The 25,455-nt window shown below is 41.4% G+C and overlaps 1 long non-coding RNA gene across 1 annotated transcript in view; it reads left to right on the top strand.

The window, feature by feature from the left end:
* LOC107309308 overlaps positions 1 to 22,893 on the top strand; it is a 28,528-nt gene extending 5,635 nt beyond the window's left edge. Inside the window, exons 3-4 of the long non-coding RNA XR_001553152.2 lie at positions 17,960 to 18,007; positions 21,407 to 22,893. This is a non-coding gene — a long non-coding RNA (uncharacterized LOC107309308). The remainder of the gene's footprint in view (positions 1 to 17,959; positions 18,008 to 21,406) is intronic.
* The last annotated feature ends 2,562 nt before the right edge of the window (positions 22,894 to 25,455 follow it).

The raw sequence follows: 25,455 nt of genomic DNA, 5'->3' as shown, positions 1-25,455 counted from the left end.
ACAAGTATCATTTTTGGGGACAACAAAACCAACATTAAAATGCAGTTCACATAGTGTTGTGCAAAACATATAGTTAAAATTTAGCTGTATCAGTACGTGAATCATCTCTATTACTTAGGTTTCAATCTCATGGTTTACCACTGCCTTCTTTCTATTGTTATGGTACAAATATATTTTGTTTCATCGTTAAAAAATATGCTACAAGTAAGAAAAATAGGTCCAGACCACAGCTTGTTATTCTTGGATGCTGTGGTCACCATTGGCACAGGACTTCCAGCAGTGCTATTCTCACTCTTGAAGCTGAACCTACAAATAACACACCTTTCTTGGTGGTACCTCCAGTGAATGCTGGGTCTTTGAACCAAGAATGCCCCAATTCCTTTGAATTCAGGGCTTGGAGCAAATTCAAATTGTCGAGATACTTTTTGTATCTGACTGTGGGAAGGCCAAGACTCAGATGGATCAGTTGTCTGTTCTTTGGCATTGCCAAATTAAATCAAATTATTTTGTTCCCCCTCTCTGGTTTTCAAGTTTCGATGCCTTGGAACAGCTGCTAGAATATGCTGAGAGACATTCAGATTTGGGAAAGCAGTAATTTATGTACACTGTAAGACCTCTCATGATTTAATAATGGGAAGCAAAGCAAGTGAATTCAGTCTAAATGGCTAATTGAATCTAAATCCATTTGCCAGCACAGATTGCTCCTTGCTTAGCGTGCACTCAGCTCAGTGCAAGTCTCATCGGCCATGACGGCTTTTAAAAGGAAGCTTAATTGTGGCTGTGTAGTAAAGCTGCTCATATTGAGGGGGAGTATCTCCAAGGTGTTTTCCCAGTGTTCTGTAAAGAGGATTCTTACACAGTTTTCCATGTAATGGCCATGGGAAACAAGGATTTGAATAGTGGATTCTTCCTTCTTTATCAACTATGACAGAAATTAATTTACCCCTTTGCTTTAACTGTTCAGTTTTTACAAGTGTTGGATTAAGATGGGCACCAGGAATATAGGCAGTGCTGCAGTGAACAAAGGGCACATCGAAGGTGTTTTCACACAGAGGGTGGTGATGCACTGGAACAGGTTGCCCAAGGAGGTTGTGGATGCCCCAGCCTTGGGGGCATTCAAGGCCAGGCTGGATGTGGCTCTGGGCAGCCTGGTCTGGTGGTTGGTGACCCTGCACATAGCAGGGGAGATGAAACTCAATGATCGTTGTGGTCCTTTTCAACCCAGGCCATTCTGTGATTCTATGATTCTGTGATTCTATGATTTTATGATTCTATGATTCTATCTTTCTATGATTTATTAACATTTTACTTGAGGGCCAATGTACATTGTCAGACATGATGATCAATTCTTTGTGATCTTGGTGATATTTTTCCAGTGGTTGTGTTGTAGTACTCCAGATGTTTTTAGCTGCAGTGGGAGAAATGCACAGCAACAGACCGTTCAGAGGCTGGTGATTTATTTAAGTGTGGAAAAATATCTACAGGGGCCTCACTGTTTGTTTTATGCTTAATTTGAATCCATTTGTGCTGCTCCATAGAACTTGACGTTTTTGTTGTTTTGTAGATTTTATGATGAAAATGAGTAACTGTAGCAACACTGTTGTCAGCCAGAGATGAAGATTTAGCAGCTTGGCTAGGATAAAGGTTTGCCTCCTGGGCAAGTGACGGAGAGACTGATGGTGCTGCTGAAGTTTGTCACTGATTAGATGGTTCTAATTCTTGGTAACAAAGCAGGGAGATTAGTTGAAGTGAACGTTCAAAACAAAGGATTGTCTGATTTGATATAAACTGGTGGAATTCCTTGAAACACAGAAAACTCTGCAGGTCCATACTTTGCAGCTTGCTTTCTATTGAATAAGTTGATTTATGAATTAAGTTGTAGGGAAATACTTCTTCATTTTAAACAGTTATGAACATGTGTGAAAAGCAGGCACTTCTTTAAAAGCCAGTAAAATATTTCAACCCTGACAGGCTTTGCAGCAGTACCTCCAAGACTGCCTACAGGAAAGTTAATCAGATTTGCAGTGGATGCAAACACGTTTTAGAAATGAATATCTTAGATCTATGGCTTATCAGGCAGACAACACCTGAGAAAACACAGCTGTTTTATCCCAGCAACATAATGAAGAAGGGGGGCAGGCAGAACAGTGGTGTCTTTTTTTTTTTTTTTTCAATTGATAGTTGTTAGTAAATTTAAAGAAGTAAAAAGGGAACATGAACAAAATAAACCTCAGACCCTTCAGTGTGAGCGAATATGAGAACAACCCGTCTCCCTATTGCCTTCATTGAAACCTGGGAATACTGACTCTCTATAACGACCCTGTGAAGTGTGATACATTTCTTATACAGCCTTAGGAGGCTGCCTGCCGACCTCCTGCCTGCTGCTAGGCCAGACCACACTGCTTTATTTATCTGCAAATAACAAAATACACTATAACCTGCTCTCTATCTCCTATAACAAACGGTACCTTCTGATTTGTGTTGGTATGACTAACCCTTCTCTTTGTTGTCTGTGTGAAACACTGTGGCCATATCATTCTGTCTGTTGGGAAAAATACCTGCTCATGCCCATCCCTTGGGAGAGCAGTAATAGACACAGCAAAACTGTAGTATAGGGTCTTGCTATGAATTAAATAAGGTAAGCAGCGTGAAGAGCTGCAGACCAGTGCTTGAGACTGTCCGAGTCCTGTTGAATTCTCTTATATTGACAGAGATTTTGAGTCTTTCAGTAGGCAGAGGATGCTGCCTCCTGTGCTCAGACTTCACCTTAAGGTATGGATTGTGAATAACAGAAATAAGGATTTTTTGACTGACTGTTTTTAATATTACACCTTAAAATGGTGAAATGTTCCTCACTGACTTGTAACAAAGGATACAGCTGCATTCTTTCCTTCCATTGAGGTGGAGAAATTTGTGCTTTCTGAATATGAACAGATAGGACCAAAAATATGAACTTAAGACTGAAAGGGGAAGACTTGGGTCACTGAATTAGGATCCTTGCAATTGCAGTTATCCACAGCATGTAACCTTTTCATTGGTTGTCGCATTTTTTTCCCAGGATTCCTAATATACACATAAATGTGCATATATGTACATTTCATTATTCTTTCTTTGAATGTAAAACTTTTCTTCTTTACCTTTATTTTTTTTGTTCCTCCAGAGAACACCCCCTCACTGTTTTAAATTCAGGTGTCGCTGCAGTGTATAAGCAGACATCCCTCTTCCTATTGTAAGTAGGTTGTGTGCTGTACTTTTAGTGCCTTTGTTGTGTAACAGTCACCTTCTCTCTGTGACTGCAGAGGAGTCACTTTGCTCAGGTGCCTTTTACTAAAGAGCACTGTGCATACAGAACAATCCAAGTCAAATGCAGAAGGCAGCTTACATTTATCAAGGCTAAACCATATAGAAGATCACTGGGATTAATGAGGTACTTGGCTCACCACCCCACTAAGGTGCCTGAAGAGCGTCTGCTGGCCAAGAAAGGTATCCGACAAGTGGGGAAAGAACTGCTCCTTGCTGGAATGGATGCTTCATAGTGCTGCATTGTCATCTTCTCACTCCTTGTAGTTTCGTTTGTATGTTTTGATTTTTCTTTTTGTTTTCCTGAAAGACTTTATATATTTTTATGATGATTTTTAACTCAAACTTCTAAGGACCCCGATATCAGCAATTCTCTACTTGCAGTTTTGCCCTTCTCATCTTGCCTGGCTTTATTCTGCAGATATTCTTATTCTCAGTTTGCAGTTTCCTCAGCAGTCAGAGTGCAGGTTACAGCAGCAGCACTGGGCCCCGTATCTGCTGCCCTGGTCAGCTCTGGCAGTGGGAAGCAGTCAAAGAGAGAATTACAGCTGTGTCAACACACAGTCCCATTGCATATATGGTAATCAACATTTTCTATGTATATAAATGTTTATATTCTCGGATTCATATTTAGAATTATTTGCATACAAGTCACTGTTCTAAACACATCGAAGATATGCAGATGAACAGCTTCTCCACCAGGAAGTTCAGCCATTTGTGTACGGTACTCCAACAGGTTATCATCTGGCTGGAACTGCCTTCCTAAGGAGAATGTCAGTTGCAGAGACAGAGAAGGAATTGGAAAGAACATCAAATGGTAATAGTGCATCCATTCTTACTGACTGAAAACATGTCCCAGAGGCCTCTTTCTCTTCCTCTGGAATATTCTCTTTACTCATTTTTATTGAGAAGAATCTCTATGGACATACAGAAGTACAAAGTGCTTTTATGGAACATGAAATAGTGCCGCACCCTATCCTAAGGTGTTGGCTGCCTTTGTACTTTATTTATTCATTTATGTTAATTAAAAATACAGGAGGGGAAAATATGGACAGGTAAGCACAGAAAGGCTCAATGTGGTGGAGTTTGGAGGCAGGCACATACATCTGATTGCTAATTCATCATTCAAATGCTGAAACATAAGACAGAGAAGAATTTAAAAACTAATCAGAGTGCAAATGTAAGGTCATTTCTGACGGCTGTTTCTCTGTACTTTGTCTTATTGTGTTTATTTAAGCACTTATGTGGAGGTAAACTGAGATTTTCTTTTTCATAAGACCAGAATATATGAACTCGTGAATGCAAACAAATAGTGAGAAGTGGTGATATTGAAATGTGCCCAGAGGAGGGAATGGCAGTGTTGGCATAAGCCATTTTAGAGGTTTCCTTCTCACTGTTTCCTCTGTATTTTACTGTCATGAAATAAGAAAGAATATGAAACTTTTGGCCATACTAAAACGTGCCAGTCTGTTCAGATTTATGCAGAGCTCTGTAGATAATGGGGATCCTTTCAGGAAACCCAGACAGACAAACTTCAGGATTGCCTCCCTATCCCCCTGCTGCCACTGATTCTATGCTGACAGACCATAGAGGTAACAGCAGATGTGAACTTTTCATTGGAGCAAATACTAATCAGTTAAATTGTTACCTTTGATAAGAGAAATTTATAGATCATGAACACCCTACAGCTTCATCAGTGAGCCAAAATAAATTCTCATCGTCTCATTGGGTGTCTTCCCATTCAGGACCTGATAGAAAATGCTTCTTCTTTTAAATACAGGTTACATTTTGACCAAATTTATTGTAATAGTATTTTGAAACAACTTTCTAAATCATGAATATGAACAGCAATTGCATTTGTAAGAAAATGGGGAATGTAAGTATTTATGTTATTTGAAATGAAAGATTTAAATAACAGTCTACAGATTTCAGGAGTGGTGACAAGCTCCACTATGCAGTGTTTTCATAATGGTTCCTTTAAGAAGGTAAATCACAGCAAAGATAACAAAATAGCATAGATTTTGTAGAAATGTCAAGAATTACGTAAGTATATTTTGAAATGTAGAGTTGCATGAAGAGGAGGACAATGGGTGGACCAAAAATTATTAGAGAAATGCAGGGGTGGGAAGAAGTAGCAGCTTAAGATGGCAATGTGAGATGAAGAGGTGTGATTTCTGGTAATCACTCAGTAAGCTTTTGTTTAACTTGACAAGACAGATTGTTTGGAAGCTGAGTTACAATGGCACGGCATCCCTAAGCAGTAAGTGGGGAACAGAAAAGATAGGTGATTTAGATTCTTAGCTTGAACAGCTTTGGTGAACACTGTTTTTGGTGTTTCTTTAACCAGATCTTCAAAGTAAGTCTTGAGGTACTGAAACGCCAGGTATTCTTCTCCTGACGGAGTTCAGGATTTGATCTACAGGCAGTCTACTCAGTAAGATATTTGACCTTATTAGCTCCATTTCATATTCCAGAAATAAAAAAATGCTGATTTCCTGCTGCCAGCATTTCATCAGATTTACATGAAAGATGGTGAAAAAAAGAGTATTTCCTTGTGCTCAGTCTTTCTTTGTGTAGTAATGCTGGATCCTAAAGAATATTAATGGTGTGTCAACCATCTACTTTATCCTTTAGTGATAGCATTTTCTAGGATATTTAGCATTGATTTGTCTCTTGCTGCGACTTCCTACAGGAGAAGGATAGAGGACACTGAGAGGGCAGAGAGCAGGCTGGAGAACCCAGTGCAACCAGAGGTGGCTGTGCAGGAACTACCAGGCAAGAGTAAAATAGTGGCATAGGTATTGATGCTGCTTCTTATTTGTGTTACTGAGAGGAGTAAGATCGAGGGTGATGAGGCATTTTATTTAATGACTGAGAAAAATTGTTGCTGTCTATGGGAGTAAAAAGACATAATGTGTAGCTGGAGTATCAGCATGTTTTTCCACTGGTAATAAATTTCACCCAGGAGTCATGCCAACTAATTAAATTTCCTTTCAAGTGAAGTTCCACATTTTTATGTTGGAGGAGAGTGGAGAGAATTTTCCAGCTTCATGTTACTCAAAACTAAAATCTTCTTTAAAAAATGCCACAGAAGGTGATTTCCCCCCTACTTTATTTTCTGTAATGATATTTTTGTGACTTTCCTTATTGCTTTTTAGCAATTTCAATCAGAGCAAAAAGTTTAGTGGCCAGTTTGCACATGTACCCATCTATACACATAGATGGACAAATGTGTGTTGTTTTGTTGTGAAGCAAAATGCCTCACACCCAGGAGGAAGAGGAGTTTAATATTCAGATGAAAGGCAAATGATGGCCAAGCATTGGTCCTTGTGCCACAGTCACTAGTTCAGTGATGGCAGATTCTGTTTGACACCAATGACTGTGAGATATATGCTTTCCGAAAGTAATTATGACATCAGAAAATGGAAAGTGCTCCATGGTTTTAAATTCATCATTTGCCTTTCATTGTAATTGACTGAGCCACAACACTTGACATGTAACACTTAAAGTGATACAAAAATGCTTTCTTGTGATTTTAATATTGAAATAGGTTCGCATTTCATACAAAGATGTGCTGTGAGTTCTGAGTTCTTGGAGAAATGTTTAAATTATCCTTTTTTTTCCCTCCTCCATTCACTCTTTCTCCATTTAAAATAATCCAATGCCAAAGCATTTCTGAATGCTCACAGAAGAAGGCTAAATTAAACTGCCTTTGCCAAGAAATTTGTGTTTTTCTCTGTTTTTCTGTCAGCGAGGTGCCCCTCTTTGTTGCTTTATATACTATGTATTTGTATTCTTGATCATTCCCAGGAGAGATCTGAAGAATCCATTTTTCCAACACATTGCATTTGAGATGCTTTTCCAGGCATGGTATACAATTGCACAGAAGGAAAGGAATCCAAACCATGATGTTTTAACAATAGTGAAAAACTCGCAACTAATTACATCACCCTTTGCATGAAACCTGTTTAGTGAATCTTTAGTGTGCAGGCTATTCCAATTTACAGAATAGCTAAAAGCAAAACCAAGTAGCATTCTTCCATCTCCAACTCATCTTGTTCAGTAGAGGTGATGAATGCGTTCAGAAGCTGTGTTGGCAGACAGTGTTGTTTCAGTCCTTAACTTTACCAGTTATTGTTAAGAGCACAGATGTCTAACACACAGCAGCTGAAATGAAGCACCTTAGAAGTGAGTTCAAAGAAGTTTCAAGGATGAGAAAAGAAATACAGAGAAGTTAGAAATATAGGTAAGAGAAATAAGGTTTGAACTTCAACTCTCAAAGGCACTTGCTTCCAATTGGGATTCTTAGGTCCTAATTTTCTTTCTGCTGAAGTAGCTTCATTGTAGTGTGCCTAGAAAGAACTGCAAGGTAACCTTAAAAATGGTGCTGGCTTGTTTACACTGTGCTGTGCTGTGTAAGGCAAACTATAGTCCATTTTCTGTAGTTAAAAACAGACAAGAAAAAAAAAGAACTCTGTTTCTCCAGGAATAAGCACTTTTATAGCTACATGCTTGTTTTCTATTCTTCAGACAGAGTCGTAGAAATACTGGTTGGAATAGATCTTTTTACGCCATCTGATCTAACTTATGACTTGTAGTAGGACTGTTACTAATCCAAATCGTGCCGGCTGTGGCTTCCTCTGGCTGGGCCTTAAAAATCTCCAAGGGTGGAGATGCTATGACCTTTCTGGCTAACCTGTCCCAGAGCTCAGTATCATTCTGGTGAAGAAGTTTTTTCTAATGCCCATTATGAACCTTATGATCTACAAGTTGAGAACTTTTTCTGAACAGTTTAACACAGTTGTTGCTTTTTGTAACTTCCCTTCAATGAGTTCTTCTGTGCCAAGCCTTCATCTCCTCTGTCAAACTAAACAAGACTGCTTTCCTCTACTTGTTGGCCAGGCATCCTCTGCCTTGAGAGCCCACTCTAATACTCTCTCTAGCCTCTTAATTTTCTACTTTAATTTGGAGGCATAGAGCTGGATACACTATTCCAGGCATGCTTTACTAATGTAAAGAAGAAAAAAACGTAGTATCCTGAAGTTTGCTGGCTGTAGTCATTTTAATGTATGTCTGGTTTGCTTTATGCAGGGCCAGACTATTGATTTATATGTAAGTTGAGATCCACCACCATGAGATCCACCACCACAATCCAAGAAGTTTTTCAGCAGGTTTGTTCTTCAGATAGTTGGTTTCCATCTGTCTCAATGCATCTGAGCATTCTGTCCTGGGTGCTGAGCATGGCACTCCTCATTGAACTACATGAGATTTCCACTGGCTTGATCCCCAAGACCTCTCTGAACTAAATGTGACATCTTTCAGGACAGAGTATTTCATTCAGTGTCTGAACTCTAGTTTTATATTTGAAAGGTCTGAAGTACTTCTAGTGGCAAATAACTTTATAAAAGGTGTTTCCAAACTAAATTATTTACTGAGTCAAGCCAGAATTTGCTGCTGTATTGTAATTGTTTTATTGCCTTACAAGTTAGGTCTCATTTGCAGAAATGGTGTAATATAAGAATGAGCAAGTCTTAAAACTTAATTGTAACTTCATTTTCTCAAGTCTTAGAACTATTAGGATTGAATTTGCCTGATCCTAAAAGAAATTTTGCAGAGAGCTGAAGTGATTCAAGGTATCCGAGTCAGACCTAGAACAGTGAACAGTGACAGATGTTTGCAGTTCTGTGAAGAGATTCCATATAAATCAAAAGTGTTCAAATTCAGATTACCAAATTTAATCTCTGTTCATTTCATGTGAGTTCAACAACTTGTGAAGGAGGAGAGGAGAATAAAAGTAACATTCTGGCTTTTTTAGAAAGGTACCAGTGTGGACTGAATCATCACTTCATTGCTAACTAACGTCATTTACCAGCTGGTAGGTAGTATGCCAAAGACTTTGCCTATTGCTCTTTCACAGCATGGTTACAACTTTGTAAAGAAATCACGGATTCATAGAGGCAAAAAAAGCAGCTGTTTAAACTTGTACAATAAGAGGTTTACAAGGAAAAGCATAATTGGGAGTACCAACTATTTTGTCAATTATATATTAACAACAGAGAAATAGAAAACTATGCCTATTTGACAAGACACTGCTTTTAAGGTGTTACGTTTGCATAATGCTTGTCTTTTCTCACTATAGAAAGCAAGAAGACATCATGAAAGAGATACATCCATTATTCATGAATTTAAATAATCTGACTTGCATGCAGAAAACAATTCCCATCCTGATTTCATATTGTTGTAGTGGCCTTCTAAAAAATTACAGGCAATTATTGTTTGTTGTTTTCTTAAACTAATCTTATTTCCTTGGAGGCTGATCCATTGTATGATCCCGCAGTTAGGAAATTAAATATTTTCTTATTAACTTCAGTATAATTGACACCTAGTATGACTCAGAGTGCTGAGAGTAAACAATTCAGGCAGAATTATCCTGTCACATCTGCGGGGCTGATTAGATGCAATCATCGGTCATGGCAATTTAGATTTGCTGTGGAACACGTGGCTTCTCCAGATGCTTCTATACCATACGTGTGGATGTCCACTCAGGCTGCTTACCTCATCTGTGTTTGGAAAAAAGAGATAAGCCACTTGGAGGAAGAGCCATCTTCTTTATTGCTTCATCTTTTATTTTAGGAAAGAACAGCTTATCTCAGCACGGAATTAGTGACCAGGTGTAATCATCAATGGGAGAAGCATAAGCAGACAGCTCTGTATTTGTTTACCAAATAATGTATAAAAGAACCATACTAGAGAAAATAACACCTCAGATTTGTTCAGCTCAGATTGCTTGAATCTCTCTTCTTATCAGCTGCCCTGAATGTGTTTCAGAAACACTTTTTTGTGGACTTCATACTTGTCTCCTGGACATGGACACTTCTCTTTTTTCCAGTAAAAAACTGCCTTGAAGCAGCCTCGCTGTTCACTGCAACAACTCTACATTTGCAATGTGCAACTCTGTGATGCGGATGACCTTCAGTTGCATCAGTTCTAAAGCTCAGCCTTCTCCCTCCTGCAGCCACCCCATGAGAAGTTTGAGCATTTCTTACTCTCTGTATTCAGGCTTTTTTCTTTCCAAATATTAAAGGCACATTTTCAGCTTGACAAAACTCCCTTCGTATTTCTAACTCTGTGACTTCATACTCTCTAAAGATGACGATGTATTTTGAACCATTGTTTCTTCACTTCTTATTTATTCTATTTTGTCCTTCCTTCATTGAGAGTGTTTTTTTCTAGTAGTAGTGTCACTGTAGTTGTGATAGCTTCAGGTTATAAGACAAGAAAATTCATAGGTCTAAGTAAAATCTCATAATTTCTTTATTAGCTGAAATATTCTATAAAGAAAACAAGACTTCTCTGACACTGGTCCAAGGCAGAATGAGAGATGCTGACACAGGACTTGATAAATACATAGTTAAAGGAGGAATATATATTGTCAATTAACATAGCTTTACTGTATGTCATCAGCTAGAAAAGAGTCTTCCTCACCAGTTCCATATTTTTGTGTCTCAGGGATGATTTTCTTTAATCCTTACTTACACCATAGATTAACTTTCTCATTTAATTTGACTAAACTCAATTTGAACCAGGAAAACAGAGAGTTTCTAACTGGTGATGTGATCAGGGTTCTTTAGTACAATCTATACAGCATAGTACCCTTAAGAACTTACTTTTGTTTTGTGGCAGTTACAAATGGATTAGAGATTTAAAGACTGTTTAAATGCCTGCCTTCAGTAGATTCTACAATATGAATGAAGTTTTGAATTTGCCCTGAAAATACCCAGACTTGAATGGCAGTTTTGCATCCACTCCCCGCCAATCTTGGAATCAACACAAGAGTTACCTTGAAAAAGAAAGAATAAGTAGGTAGTTTACAGAAACAGTGACTCAAGTCATGTTGTTGGTATGGATGGCCAAGACAACTTTTCTTTGTAATTCTGTGGGGAATTATATACTGGAAGAAAAACAGGACTGCTTTAGAATCGGGCATTCAGGATTCAGCTGAGGCTTCTCATAACTGCTGCAAGACAGAGAGTATCAAGCATTTAGAGTACACTGAACTGGAATTCCTGCAGAATATATATTAATATATAAAATATATAATATTTCTTGTATTTAAAGAACAAGTATAAGTGTTTGTTTTTCCTTCTTCATTTCATCATCATCTTCTTCCTGTCTCTTTATACTGTTTTTAGTCACATCTGAATTGAAGTATAACAACATTTGTTGTCTTCAATTATCAGTGCATCTCCCAACTTTGTTTTTTAATCAGTTGCCTGACTATCTGTGTAAATGCTTGTTCTTTTTGTGTTTTTTCACTTAGTGAGTCCAGAAAAGCATTGTAGGAGGACACTCCAGTAATTATTAAAAAAATCTTGAAAAACACTCTTACATTTTCCTATTATCTTCATGGTTTCTGACACAGTTTGCATGCATGTCATAGTACATTAAATTGTGTTTTTATTTGCAAGTTTTAAGAACTTCTTGTTCTTTGTTAAGAGCTACACTTAGTTAAAAAATTGACACATTGTTCCTTCTTTTATGCATTACCTTGCATTTGCCAACACTTTACTTTGTCTTTTTGACATGCCATCACTTGAATTACTTTCAGGTCCTCTGGACCTTCTCACATTGAACCTCTGCATTGACTTGAGATTTCATGCTGCGTTTCTCAGTTTAGATGGAATAGAGGTTATGGCTGTTGTTTTAAAGCAGCTTTATTGTTTCTGTGTGAAACACACTCTAATTTATTCAGTTCTGAAGACTTCAGTGTTTTCTCAAAAATAATACCTATTCTGAGAACTGGTGAGTATAAGCTTACATTTATTTAACGTCGTGTTTTTCTCTGAGAGGAAGAAATTGATATGTTTGGGAATCTTCCAAGAAGTGCTCTGGTAAAAAACTTTTCTTCTCAGAAATGTCTAATGTTGTATTTTATATACAGGGCTATGCACATCATAGAGTACTGGGGAGCAGTTTTAGATCATCCTTTTCCCTGATAAGAATTAGAGCTCGTAGGACCTAAGTCCTCAAGAAGACAATTTTGGCTCAGTGAAAGGGCACTCTTAACCCTGTAGGAATTTCTCATTGAAATATCTCCACTTCTAAATGACATATTTAAATATCCTTTGGGTAAGAGTGTATGTTGTGAGGCAAGAATACTACTTACTAAGCAGCCTAATCAAAAATGGAGAATGTTTTAATCACCAATCATGCAATTGTTTAAGTGTCTTATAACAAGATCAAACTTGTACATCTCTTCATTGTGTGAAAATGTCAGAACCTCTGCTCTGACCATTAGTGCCAGATTTCAGTGCAAGATTTAGCTTCCACTCTTGGCACTTAAATCATCACTTAAAACAAAAACATCCCTGAGTTTCTGCATGGTAAAGATGCATCTCAGCACTCCTCTCTGTTCTTTCAATTCCTTGAATGGAGGTCACTGTGAAAATGTTTTATATTCCAGTACAGCAGCCTTAGTATATAGTATACTTCCATATGGAAAATGAAGCTGTCCTACTTCATACTTCTGATTCTAAATTGAGCTGACTCCCTCAGGTTTCTGCAACTCTCAGGTTTTGTTCCTGGAGTAGGAATATCTTTCACCAGAATGTTATTTCCTGTCAGGGTGACTGTAACTTCTGACAACGCTTCAGCTGAGGGCTCGTTGTCCCGTATTTGCCAGTTACTTGGCATCTTAACTCGTATGTGTATCTAAAGTTGTGACTCCAAAATGAGACTACCTGCTGAAAGAAAACACTGTGTGGGTGCTACAGAGCTGGTAGCAGACAGCATCCTCTGGGAGGAGCTGGTGCTTTGTAGTACCACTTTCCCAGTTCATATGCTGTGGGGCGTACCTTTCTAGGGAGGTACCAAATGCTTTTTGTTCTTACTGAACTTGGGAGAGCAGTCTTGGAAAAGAGAAGAACCATCCATTTTGCTTCTATCAAATGAGTTCTCTGAGTGGCACTTTTAGCATTTTCAAACTATGGCTTATTGAAAAATTTTATAGAATCTTTGCAAAATTCACTTTCCAGTACAGAGTGAAAGACTTCAACTAGAAAAACAGCACTGTTTCTGCATTTAAGTCCCTGTGGTAGCACATTAATCTACAGGGATACTAAGCAAGAAAAAATACCTCGGCCACTTGTTTTCATCCAAGTGCAGTTGCAGATATGTTGTTCTAACTACCACAACTATGATTGAAGCACAGCAAAGCCTGGGGGTAATCCTCTATGACTTTGGAAAATAAATAATGTAAAGAGAACAGACTTCTCAAGGCCATACAAATAAACTTAGTGCCTTCATAGTTTTCCTGTCGGCCTTTCAGGTTCTTATTGAATTCCTCCCTGTAGGTACTTCAGACAGCTACTCAGGCTCCCTCTGTACCTGCTTTGGATCCCACACAGGGACAGCTGCTCTTTGTAGGGCTGAGGACCTGTGACCGGTCTGTGCTCTCCCTGCTCCAGACGGCTCTCATGCTGCCTTTGCTCTCCAGGTGCAGTTCCTTCTCCAGCTCCTCTTTCATGTCTCTCATCTCGACCTTAAAAAGCTCCTGCTGTCTTCGATGCACAGTTTAGAAACTACTGTCTGCACAGTTCTTCTCCTCACTGTGGTAATTGCACCAGTTTGGTTTGTGTGGCAATCCCGTATTAGAAGGAAAAAGGAAAGAACAAAACAAACAAAAAAAAAAGACACAGATTAAATTGAATTTTGGCGTAGTTCCCTGTGTCATGCTTTACAGAATGGCACAGCAGGGTGAGACAGTGCTACTCCGCCATAACTGAACATGCCTTGATGTATAAGGCACATTTCAGGAAGCAGAATTAAAACAATCCATATCTGAATCCTCTCAAGAAAAAAAAGATAAAGAGAATTTTATTACACCTGTAGCATTCAGGCTTTGAATCATAGAATCATAGAATCACAAGGTTGGAAAGGACCTACAAGATCATTTAGTCCAGCTGTCCTCCTATTACCATAGCTACAGCAAACTACTAAACCATATCTCGTAGCTCCTCATCCAGACGCCTCTTGAACACTGCCAGTGATGGCGACTCCACCACCTCCCTGGGCAGCCATTCCAGTGCCTGACCACTCCCTGAGAGAGTCTGATGTGGCAGGGAGACACGGAACTACTTGTGACTAATGAGTTCAGGAGCAGCTTTGGCCAGGTACAATTACTAAAAACATTTTAATCCAACGTATTGATGACTTAATAGCTGTGCAATTTTCCTTATCGGCTTTAACAGACAGTTGTGTGTACTCCAGAAAAGTCTGTGACTGAGTGTTATTTACTTCATTATGCAGTGAGTTGTGCCTTTAAACAAAAAGAGAATACTCTGAGGTCAGGCAGAACTGCTCTCAGTACATTATGCCAGCTCTACAAAAAGTCATCTTTAAAATGCATGTATCTCTTTGGTCAGTGTCATCCATTTTTGCCATTGCAATGGAGAGAAATTGCCATACTCCCATTAGATATGTGTCTGCGCTTGCAAGCAATGTAAAATATGTCCAAAATTATCAGGAAAGGGTCTGGAAGTGCTGGGACTTATGTCCCTTTATTTGATTTTTTTCTTCTGGCTGAGGTCTTTTGTTTGTGCTGTTACTTGGTGTGGTTCCAGAGGAGAGCCACAAAGATGCTCAGAGGGCAGGAATAGCTCTCTTATGAAGACAGGCTGAGAGAGCTGAGCTTGTTCAGCCTGGAGAAGAGAAGGCTTCAGGGGGATCTCATTGCAGTCTGCCGGTACTCAAGTGGGACTTACAAACAGGAGGGGATCGACTTTTTACACAATCTGGTAGTGATAGGACAAGTGGGAATGGCTTTGTACTAAAACAGGAGAAACTTAGGTTAGATGTTAAGAAGAAATTCTTTACTCAGAGAGTGGTAAGGTGCTGGAACAGGATCTCTAGAGAAGCTGTGGAGGCCCCATCCCTGGAAGTGTTCAAGACCAGGTTGGATGGGGCCCTGGGCAGCTTGACCTGGTGGGTGGCAGCCCTGCCCATGGCAGGAGGTTGGAACTGGGTGGGCTTTGAAGTCCCTCCCTAATTAATCCATTCTATAATTCTGTGATTCTACCTGAGCTACAAGAACCCACAAGCTCCTAGCTTTTACTCCAATGTTATTGCCTTCTCAGGTGAGTATGTAACAGCAGGAGAAACACTCCAGCTCAACAGGTCACCTAAGATTGTTGTAAATGTTAAGGAAACTTATTTCTATGTTTCTGTGGTTACTGTTTGGCAATTTCAGAAAAAAAATGCAATGTGGCCCTTTGTCAGGGCCAACAACTACATGAGAGAAAATTAGGGAAGGAAAAATCTGGAGCAGCAATGAAAAGAAAAGGAAATTATGGGGAAAAGTAAAGTAAAGTAAAGTTCAGGTAGGGTGTTTGAGGAGAGAAGAGTAGTGGACAGTAGGAGAAGCAGTTTGCAGAGGGAAGGAGTCCACAGCCTCTTACTGTGCAGCAGGATTTTGGAACAGCTGAGATGAGAACTGTACATTAAGGGCAAGGAAAGCCTCCTGTCCAAATCCCCATCTGAGCAAGGTGAGAACAGCATTAGACAAGACAGAGCAGCCTTCAGCTTTTGCCAGCCCCTTCTTTTTTTTTGTTGGTAAGGAATAATGCTGGCAGGCTGCAGCTTCCTGCTTCCTTTGCAGGTGCTCAACATAAAAGCACACAGCCCGCTGTGGGAGCTGCTGCCGGGCTACTGGGGCTGTTCTGTGCTCACCTACGTCCAAACCATCATCCTGCATTACCCATTCTGGGAAAATTCCTGATCATTCCATGTTTGAGGGTATCCGTTTTGTTCTGGTGGAGTCATTGCACTGGGTGCCATTAACTGCCTCACAAAAGTGTCTTGAAGATTGCTTTACCAAACAGATCAAGAGTATGGCATAGCAAATAAATGTCCAGAAGAGCCATCTGTCACCTTGAAACATCCATTTTCCTGTGGCTCTGCAGTGCTTGGATGAGATGGCAATTTCAAATCTGAAAAAGCTTCTTCGCAGGAGTATTTATTTCACATTAAGCTTAGCTCTGCTCACAAAAGCAGCTGCAATAACAATGCAATAATTAGAGTGTGCAGAGTGCCAAGATGGTGTTTGTTCCTCTCTCTCTTTTGAAGGTGCTTGAAGTTCACTGCTTATTGATGCAGTGCAGACAAAAATACGCCTTTAATGTATGACAGTCCTTCAGTTTTGCCTCACAGTGGGACCAAGTTGTCCTTTTGCCTTCAGCCATTACCTAGCTGTGAATGAAACTGTGGGCATTACCTCGACATTCCTGCCATTATCACCCCAGAATTCAGAGGTAATACTCTAGTGCTGTGTTAGCCAAGGAGATCTCCTTGATTTTGGGCAAGATAGAGAGGATGAGAAGGAGCTCAAGAGATATTCTCTGGAAGGGAAACTGAACTGGGATACATCTGGGCTAGCCAGCAATTGTTTTGTTAACACAATGAGGTAAAGGCAACTCACTGAAAAACCCAAACAAAATAAGATCAACAGTTTTTGTGAGCAGCAAAAAACCAAAGGAATTGAGTTACTTGTGGATTTGAACCTTCTCCTTTAAATCTCCTTTTAAGGATGGATTTACTCTCCATTAGTAAGGGCATTCAGGATGTATTCGCTCCTGTTCAGCCCTTCACTCAACAGTGATGCTTGCCAATGGGATGTCTCTGTCCATCTCCTCTGCATAATTTCATGATACTTGTAGGGACCAAATATATTTACCATCAATATCTTGGTGTGAAATGAGATTTATACAGGCCACTGTGTTCAAAATTTAGTGGGAACATATGCAGGCACACAGAGGGTTGTTTTACACCATCTCCTTAGGAAACTGGCCCAAACCCAGACCACCTGCAGTCTTTTATCATATCCATGTACTGACAAGCTGGGTGGAATTTTATCAGAGAGCAACCAGCAGAAGATGCTCTGAGCTGACAACAAAGCCAGGCCCTCAAGGGTGAGTGCAGCTGCTGGGTCACAGGATTGATAAGAGAGAGGTCAAGAGAATTCTGGAATCAGCAGCCAACCTGCCTCTGTCTTAGTGACATTTTTAGTGTGCCACATGCTAGGTTTGGGGGTAATAAAACCTTACAATGAAATGAGTTTCTGGAGCAGCCTGGAAGCAAGGCATCAGTTGAGGTGCATTTGTTCAGTTTTATCACTGGGTTGTTGAGTCGTTACTTGCAGTGGATGACTCACAGGATTATGTCATGATGATAGAGCATTTAATTGCCCAGCTCCACAAGGATTATTATACCCAGCAAGTGAACTTCATACATATCTGCAGGTTACACAAAAGGTACAGCTGTAACACTGCCAGGCACCATTCCCTTCTCATCTGCTCCAGCACATGAGATGATTCTCATCTACGCCAGCAGCATTTTGTGATGGATCAGTCTGCCTGTGTCTTGCTGAGTTCCCATTTACCCTCTGAAACAAGCACATCTGTGCTTTTGAATACTTGATTCAGTCTGCCAATGGAAGCTGCTGCACAGTAATCAGCTTACTCCATTCTAAGAATGCTATTTCTTTCATGGCTTTCCCAAGTATTTACTTGTCAAGACCCTCCAACAGCTCTTCTTCCCATCCCCACTATGATGATGGAAAGAACAAATTCTGACCGATCTTCTTGGTTCTTCTTCTATCCCACAGATGAAGAGGAGATGAAAGAGTCTTCTTTGGAAAGAAGATAGCAACAAGGTTTGGCTTTTTTTTTTTTTCCTTTCTCCTTCCTACCACAGATTATTTTCTGCATAGGTCGTAGCACATTGCATTAAGAACTGAAGGTTGGGTTTGGAGGCCATTCTAAGACAGGATGCCAGCTGAGGGCTCTCTCTCACATGGGATCTTGGTTCTCAAACATACCAGAAACAAAGTATGCAGCAAACTGTAAAACTGGAAACCTGAGATCTCTTAGACATGAAATAATTTCTATAAGCACCACCGTTTAATGGATTACAGTTTTTATGTTTGCAAACTTTCCCCTCCAGTGAGGTTTATCACAGCAAAATGGCTCCTATTTCTATATACTTTTGAAAAGGAGTGTTTCGTATTTCATCTGCATAACTGACAGAGGTTCTACTCAAGATTAGCTTTCAGCCAAAGAAGTTCTACTTTCATACTCAGCAATTTTCATGAGCTACCTAAAGCAAGAAACTCCCTGAAATTTTCATGAAATATAAACGCCAGTGGATAAAGAAATGAATTAAGATCTCACTGAAATACATTGTAAGTTGGGAAGAGTCCAAGACAATACATGCCCACTTTTCATGAAATTGTATGTGTTGCATTGCATGAATTCTTTAGACCACGTGTTTTACAATATTAATTAAGTTTCACAGCAATATCCATGATATTTAATAGCAAGGTTCATGCAATACTAAAGGAAACATTAAAAAAAAATCACAACGATGAGCTTGTGAGCACAAAATTTCTCCTGAGAGGTAAGAGAACAGTCACACCACTTCACTGGTCTTATAGTTCATTAAAGAAAGACAGGCAGCATTTGTTGACAGACTCACAAAATAGGTCTTAAAGTTCTCAGCAGCCATTCATATGTATGAAGACAGCAGAGACACAGCTGAGATGGAATTCATTTTAAACCGTTAATAACAACAAAAAAATGGCTCCTTCCTGCCATGACAGCTTTCATCTGAGGCCACGCAGCCTCCTGCAGAGATTGTCTTTCTAGCTGCTCAGAATTCCTTCCTCTGTCCTTGAAGCAGATAATTTTACCCCTCACAGTCTTGCAGATTGCCTTCAAGTTTTCCCAGTTCATACTTCATCCTCACCTTGCAGCTCATTAGAGCAGCTGAAGAGCAGGATTTGTTGATCAGAGAAGCTATGGAGGAATGAAGTGGGGCTCCAAGAGGAAGATCACCAGCTCTATCAATTACAGCAACTGTGCAAGTAATGGATGCCCTACAGCAGCATTGATGCTGTCAAACTGATCACCGAGATAATACATTTTGGACTAGCAAGACTCCATCATTCCTCAGTGTGGGAAATGGAAAGGCTTCCCTCTAAGGGACATGGTTAGTGGGCACAGTGAGGATTGGTTGCGTTGGTCTCGATGATCATAGAAGTCTTTTCCAACATTAGTGATTCTATGATTCTGATTCTGATGAAAGAAAGGCACAATTAAAAAGAGGAAGCAGTGAGTTTCTTTAATTGTGTCCAGAATCTATCCCTCCCTGCCTATCCAGCTGCAGGCTTTACACCATGGAGCACAAGGCTGTCACCCCCAGACAAGGCCTGGCTTGGAGCCTCTATCTGAGCCCTGACATCCCAGTAGGTGCATCTGTACCAGGCTGTGTGGGTGCTGGCAGTGCTGTGGAGTGGATCTCAGTGTCTGCCACAAGCTCCATGTAAGCTATACTGTGAGTAGGGAAGTGTGGCCTCAGGGTCATTGCTTTGCTTTCTCACTATTTGGCTGTACTTGCCTATCAGTGCCTGAGGATGGCAATACTACATGAAGTGTGTGAAACCACTCTAGGGTATTTTAAATGCTCTGTAATGTTGGAAGCTTCAGTCAGTAAAGGTTTGCTATGGAAGGGAAGAGGTGTATGGGGCAAACAAGGGAGATATGTACTGGAACTGTTTCTGGAATTTGTTCAATTATTACTTTAGGAAATGTTCCTCTATAGGAGTTTGTAAGAAATGAGCTTGTAACTTGGCTCACAATGAACAAAGGGGGAAAGAGAAGGCAGTGCTTTGATCTAGCTTCTTTGGTTGCTCCGTAAAGGAACCCACTTACTTGTCAGGAGTGGCTTCCAAATATCCTTATGCCCTCACTATGCCACTGGGTGAAGCCTTCAGCTTCTCCAGAGGCAAAGACTGTTTGGGCAAGCCAAGGCAGAGCAACATCTGTGGAATAATTCATGTGAGTAGGATGCAATTGAATCCCACACTGTTTTACTACTTTCTGTGTATGAATGAGAGCTCTACTGTTGACATTTGTGACTCAGACTCCAGCACTGACCGCTTTCTCTATCAACAGCAGAACCGCTTCTCTATAAATATTTAATAGTAGTGTTTAATATTTCCAGACATGACAGAGCTGAAGTACGATGTACAGCAGTGACCTGCTTTTTTAATGCGTGTGGTGGCTGAGAGAGGAAAATCTCCTACTTACTACTTGGAAAACAGCAGAACAAAATAACAACCACATGGGCAGGTGGGGAGAAATAGAGTTGTCATAAGGCACCAGAAATGCCTGGAAAGCACAGCTAACAGTAGGATGTTCCTGTGAAGCCATCCTGTGCCAGCTCATTAGAGGGCTCTGGCAAGGATATCTGGCATAAAATAGATTTTATTTAGAATTAGGAACTCCGCTGCCCCGCTCTTGGCAAGAAATGAACTTGCAAATTAAAATGTCTTGTAAAGTAATGACGTTACCTTGTATTATGAATTGTTGTAGAGCTGGAAACATAAGAAATGAAACTTGTGATGTGGAGAAGCATGAACAACTAACATTCAGGGAGCGCAAGTGATGCACACACTGCATGCTATCATAGCACAAAAGCAGTGCTCAAGGACCAGGCCTGTGTTGAACGTTTAGATCCTTTTTGCTAAGGCTTTCAGTTGCTCAGTGGTTGCTTCCATGGTTATCTTTTTTCAGGTTCAATCTCTTTAAAATTTTTTCTTCTTCACTGGACATCTCAGGTGGCTTAGTATTAAAATTTCATACTTGCCAGGGGCTTACTTTTCAATTAGAACACGTTTGGAAAGTCTGGGTGAGGTGGAAGGAAGTTTTAAAAGCAGGAAGGTTGTGGCTGGGCATGTGATGCCTCTCTAAATGTTTGATGAAGCGCAGGGCTCAGTTCTTGCTCCCCATGGGAAAAAGACCCACAAGGATGGTAATGCGTTTTTGAAGCAGCTCACTGCGTGCAGGTATGGCTTATTTCCTAAAGTGGATTCAATGCTTTTGAAACAAAACAGCAAAAAGCCTAAGTCAGTCTTCAGGGTTGGTGTAATGATTATAAGAAATTGATACATTTTAGGTAAGATCAGTTCATTTCCCTCAGCACAACTCAAACTCACAAAGTTACAAGTGGAGAGAGTTTCTTTGATATTTCCTTGTGATTATTGCTCTCTCAGATCAAAGACAGCATCCAATCACCTGAAGAAAGCCAGGTCATGGAGCACTGCAGCTATTTTCCTCCAACCTGAGCATACAGGATTGAAGTACGCTTCCCAGCATGTGTTGTGCCTCAGCATTCACGAGCATCCTCATGAAGCCAAGCTGTGAGTCAACGCAGTGTCAAACTACAGGGAAGAAGAATATCAGTCATATGGCATTCTTAATCACGAGGAGAAATGGATCTGACTAAATGAATATGTAAATGCCAGTTTACAATTAAATCATGAGCTCTCCCTGATGTGCAAAATGCCCTGGTGAAAAATATGTTACTGTATCGGATCTGTGGTGCTTGACCTCAGGAGGCTGTCCTTAATGAAAAGAAGAACAAAGCAGGGGGGGGGAAACCATAGCAAGAAAATGCACGTAATTTAATTTCTTCTTACGTAGTATCATTCTCAAAGCTGCTGGTATTTTTCTATTTTGAAGCAGTGCAATCGACACAAAGCTTTTACAGCACACTTTGACATTTAAAACACAGCTTCCTGCGCTTGCATTCATGCGTGGTTTCCTGAATGAAGGGTGGTAAGTAAACGCTCACTGCTGTTCTCCTGCGCACAGGATGGGATTTGTTATACACAAGGGCAGGTTGCTTCTTGAACCTGAAAACCCCTTGCCCTAACACGTCAGCAGGTGCTGGGAAAGGAGGCAGGGCTTTTCCTTCTGACCCAGATTTGGTATTTAGAGCTATTGGCCATGGTATGGGAGGGGATGGCTTATGTCCTGCCACTCGCTCAATGAGAATGCCCCCTCCAGTGTCGGAGCAGTGCTCAGTGGAGCACTTGCCTTGCTCTGCAGCTCAGTGTTTCATTTTGGTGTGGTGGGATGGGCTGGCTCAGAGAAGGATGCCATGCTGTACTCCAGATTACCACTATTTCCAAAGCGGGGAAGGCAAAACTTGAACAGCTTTAAACTCTGTGCTGAAGGAACTGAGATTGCACAGCTGAGACCAGACTTCCACCATCCTTAGTGAGCACTTGAACCAGTCACGTAGTTAGATGGAAACACATTATTTCATCTCTTACCGGAGCATGTGTTTGGAGATCTTGTCTAATCACAAGGCCAAGCACTGCAAGGAGGAAAAGGTTCAGACCCCAAGGGGTGCTTGTGAGGCTGAGCAGGGTGGTCCACAGGCAGAGCTGCACTTCTTCCATGGAACTTCCAGCCATGACAGCAGCAGAATGGAAGGGGACATAAATCCCTTTAACAAATGCAGGCCTTGTCAGAGTTCAGATCTCAGGAAAGATGAGGTGTAAGCACCAGATCTGCATCAGTGAACTGGGCGTTGTGCGTGTTCACAGCAACCTGCTCTGACTGCTACCCTTGCACCCATAGCTGCCTCATGGCTAACAGTCCCACTGTTCTTGTCTTCTCCTCCTTAACTCAGTATGTTTTAAAAACACTATTTTAATGGTGAGGCGAGACTCCAGAGGTTAACTCAGATGTTCAGCTTCAGACAAACTTCACAGTAACAGTCTGAAGCTGTGTACCTGCCTATGCATGGGCTTTCTGCCCTTCCTCATGCTTCATGACTGGTGCCCTGCCTGGCCTGCAAGCCCTGCTGAGGAACTTTGCTTTCTTCTGGGTCTGGAAATTCAGAATCAGGGCACCACCAAATACTCCTGCTATAGCAGGAAGTGGTAGCAGCAGGGGGGCCTTCACCTGGCCTCTTGCTCACAGAGGCAGGGCTGTGTTAAGCAGAGCCTAGGCTGGCTGCACAAAGCATCCAAGGTTGGCAGATAGCTCTGGCCATGGAAGTTGTTCTTTCTGTGCATGGAAGAAAGCCTAACTGAGGGCTTCAAGCTGGGCTGGACGTGCTTAGATGGCAGAACGATGTTGGGTGAAGTGCTAGCTGCATCCTGCTACCTATCTTCTAAAATCCTGAGTTCTAAAGTATGTTACAGCTGTCCTTTGGCACAGCTTTTTGGTAGAAAGCCAGTAGGCAGAGCTGTAGGACACATGGATTGTTTGGCAGAAACAGCAGCAGGGCTGTGCAAAGCTGCGATGACACGGAGTCCTACATTCATACATCCCATGGGTGCTGAGGTGCTCCCAGCTGCAGCTGTCAGCTCGTTGTTGTACCCCAGCCCATCACCCTGCCATCGAGTGGGTTTGGGGAGAGCCCAGTGCCGTGATAGAGGAGCTGTAGCTGAGCCAAGAACTCAGACCAAGAATTCCTGCTGCAGAGATGACAAGCAGAGAAACAAATGAAAAGTGAAAGATGGATGAGCCGGAATGAGCTGTGAAGTGACAGCTTTGTGGCTGGTTCCGCCTTATTTCCTTTTTGCCATCCAAAGCTGAGTGCCTCATAAATTCTAAAGACATCAAAACTGTGACTAACATATCAGAAACCATCCTAGATCTCTGGAAATTTAAGGAACGGTGACTGTAACCAGAAAGGAAGAGACAGCGAACATGGAATGAGTCCCTTCACTGGTGTGTTCTTTGGGGTATTTATTTCAGCTTTGACGCTGGAGGCTGAGCCAGCACACTGACACACTTGTGAGCTCTGGGGATCACCCAGAGACTGTAGTAAATTCTAACATGGACCTACAACTGAAAGCCAACCCACAGTGCGTGACTGGATGTTACAGATGGCTCTTCAAACCCCCGTGATCCTCAGGCAGATGGTTGGCACGGCCCTCATGCTCCACAGCCATAGGCACATGGTACCCTGGTTTGGCAGAGGGCTGCAGGCCGTTATGGGGGAACTTAAACTGAGAGCAGCTGTGGCAAGGCCTGCAGGGGAGCCCACCTAGAGCCATGCGGTGCTGCTGAGTGCCTAAAGCTGGGAGAACAGTGCCAGGAGGGTTGTAGGCCAGGGGCTCCTGTATCTCCTTAATTCATGCCAGCATCTGCAACAGGTCCTGGCAGAGCTGGTGATGCTGCAGAGCAGCTCCTGTGCACGGGGTAGAACTGATGAGCTGAGGAGCCCCTCTCTGTCCCAGCTCTGTGAAACCTGCTCCTGGCCACAGCCCTGGGCTGGGCCTGGCTGTTAGCATTGCTTTTCCTCCAGGCTTGTGGGGGTTTTTTTTCAGCCCTTTCCTTCCTGGAAAAAAAGTAACCTTTCTCTAAGGATAAAATGTTTATACTCACTTGCAAGGCGGGGCTTTCAGCTATATAAACTCATTTCTCAGTTCCCCTCCCACCCCCAACCCCCCGTTATATCTTAATGGATCTCATATGCATTTATAATGCACTCAGTACCACAGTACCTAGGGACCTTATGCACAATTCATGAGGCAAACCTTATTTTTTTTGCAAAAAGTTTCAGCTTCTTTTCTGTCTGTTGCCGATCTCCACCAGGCAGCTCTCCTCAATTTGCAAAGGATGCCCACAGCCCGTGTCACAGGCTGACAGATTGCCTTCCAGCATCCTGGCCTTGTTTGTGGGATGGCTTTGTTAGCAGCTATTACCTATCGAACAGCCTGTCATCAGCAGAACTTGACACATTTCTCTGCCAGCATTGACATGGGCAGCACTGGCAGCTCCCTTGCTCAGCAGAGTGGTGTCTGAGGTAAGAATCCAAAGTGTTTCAGTGCGCCTTGAGGCGGTGATACTATTGTTGTGGAGAAGATAACCACTAGTTAACGAGGATTGAAATTGCCATTTTTCCATGCCAATGGCAGCATGCAGCTGCATGCATGGATTTGGAATAGCTTTCTGCTTGGAGCTGAACAGTGCGCCAGCCCTTCCCAAGGCCTGAGTTGTGCACCTGGCTGTGTGAGGAGCTGTGCTCACGCTGGCCCTGAACTCCAGAGGTGAGCTCTGTAGGACTGGCAGCCTTCTTTTGGATCCAGTTTTCCCACCTGTAGGTTGACACTGTGCTGAGAACACGTCTGTATTTCACTCCATGGTGGTAACCGCTCAACATATTCAACAGCAAAGGGACCTCATCTGAGGGCTGCTCCATAGCAAGGAATCAGGATCCAAATTAATGTGCCTGATCTTCTTCCACTAAGAAGTGGTTTTGTTCATTTTTTTGAGGTTTAGATTGGATATCAGGAAA

This window comes from Coturnix japonica, chromosome 1 (genome assembly GCF_001577835.2).
Source record: "Coturnix japonica isolate 7356 chromosome 1, Coturnix japonica 2.1, whole genome shotgun sequence".
Taxonomy (NCBI): domain Eukaryota; kingdom Metazoa; phylum Chordata; class Aves; order Galliformes; family Phasianidae; genus Coturnix; species Coturnix japonica.
This window is presented reverse-complemented; position numbering and strand designations above follow the sequence as displayed.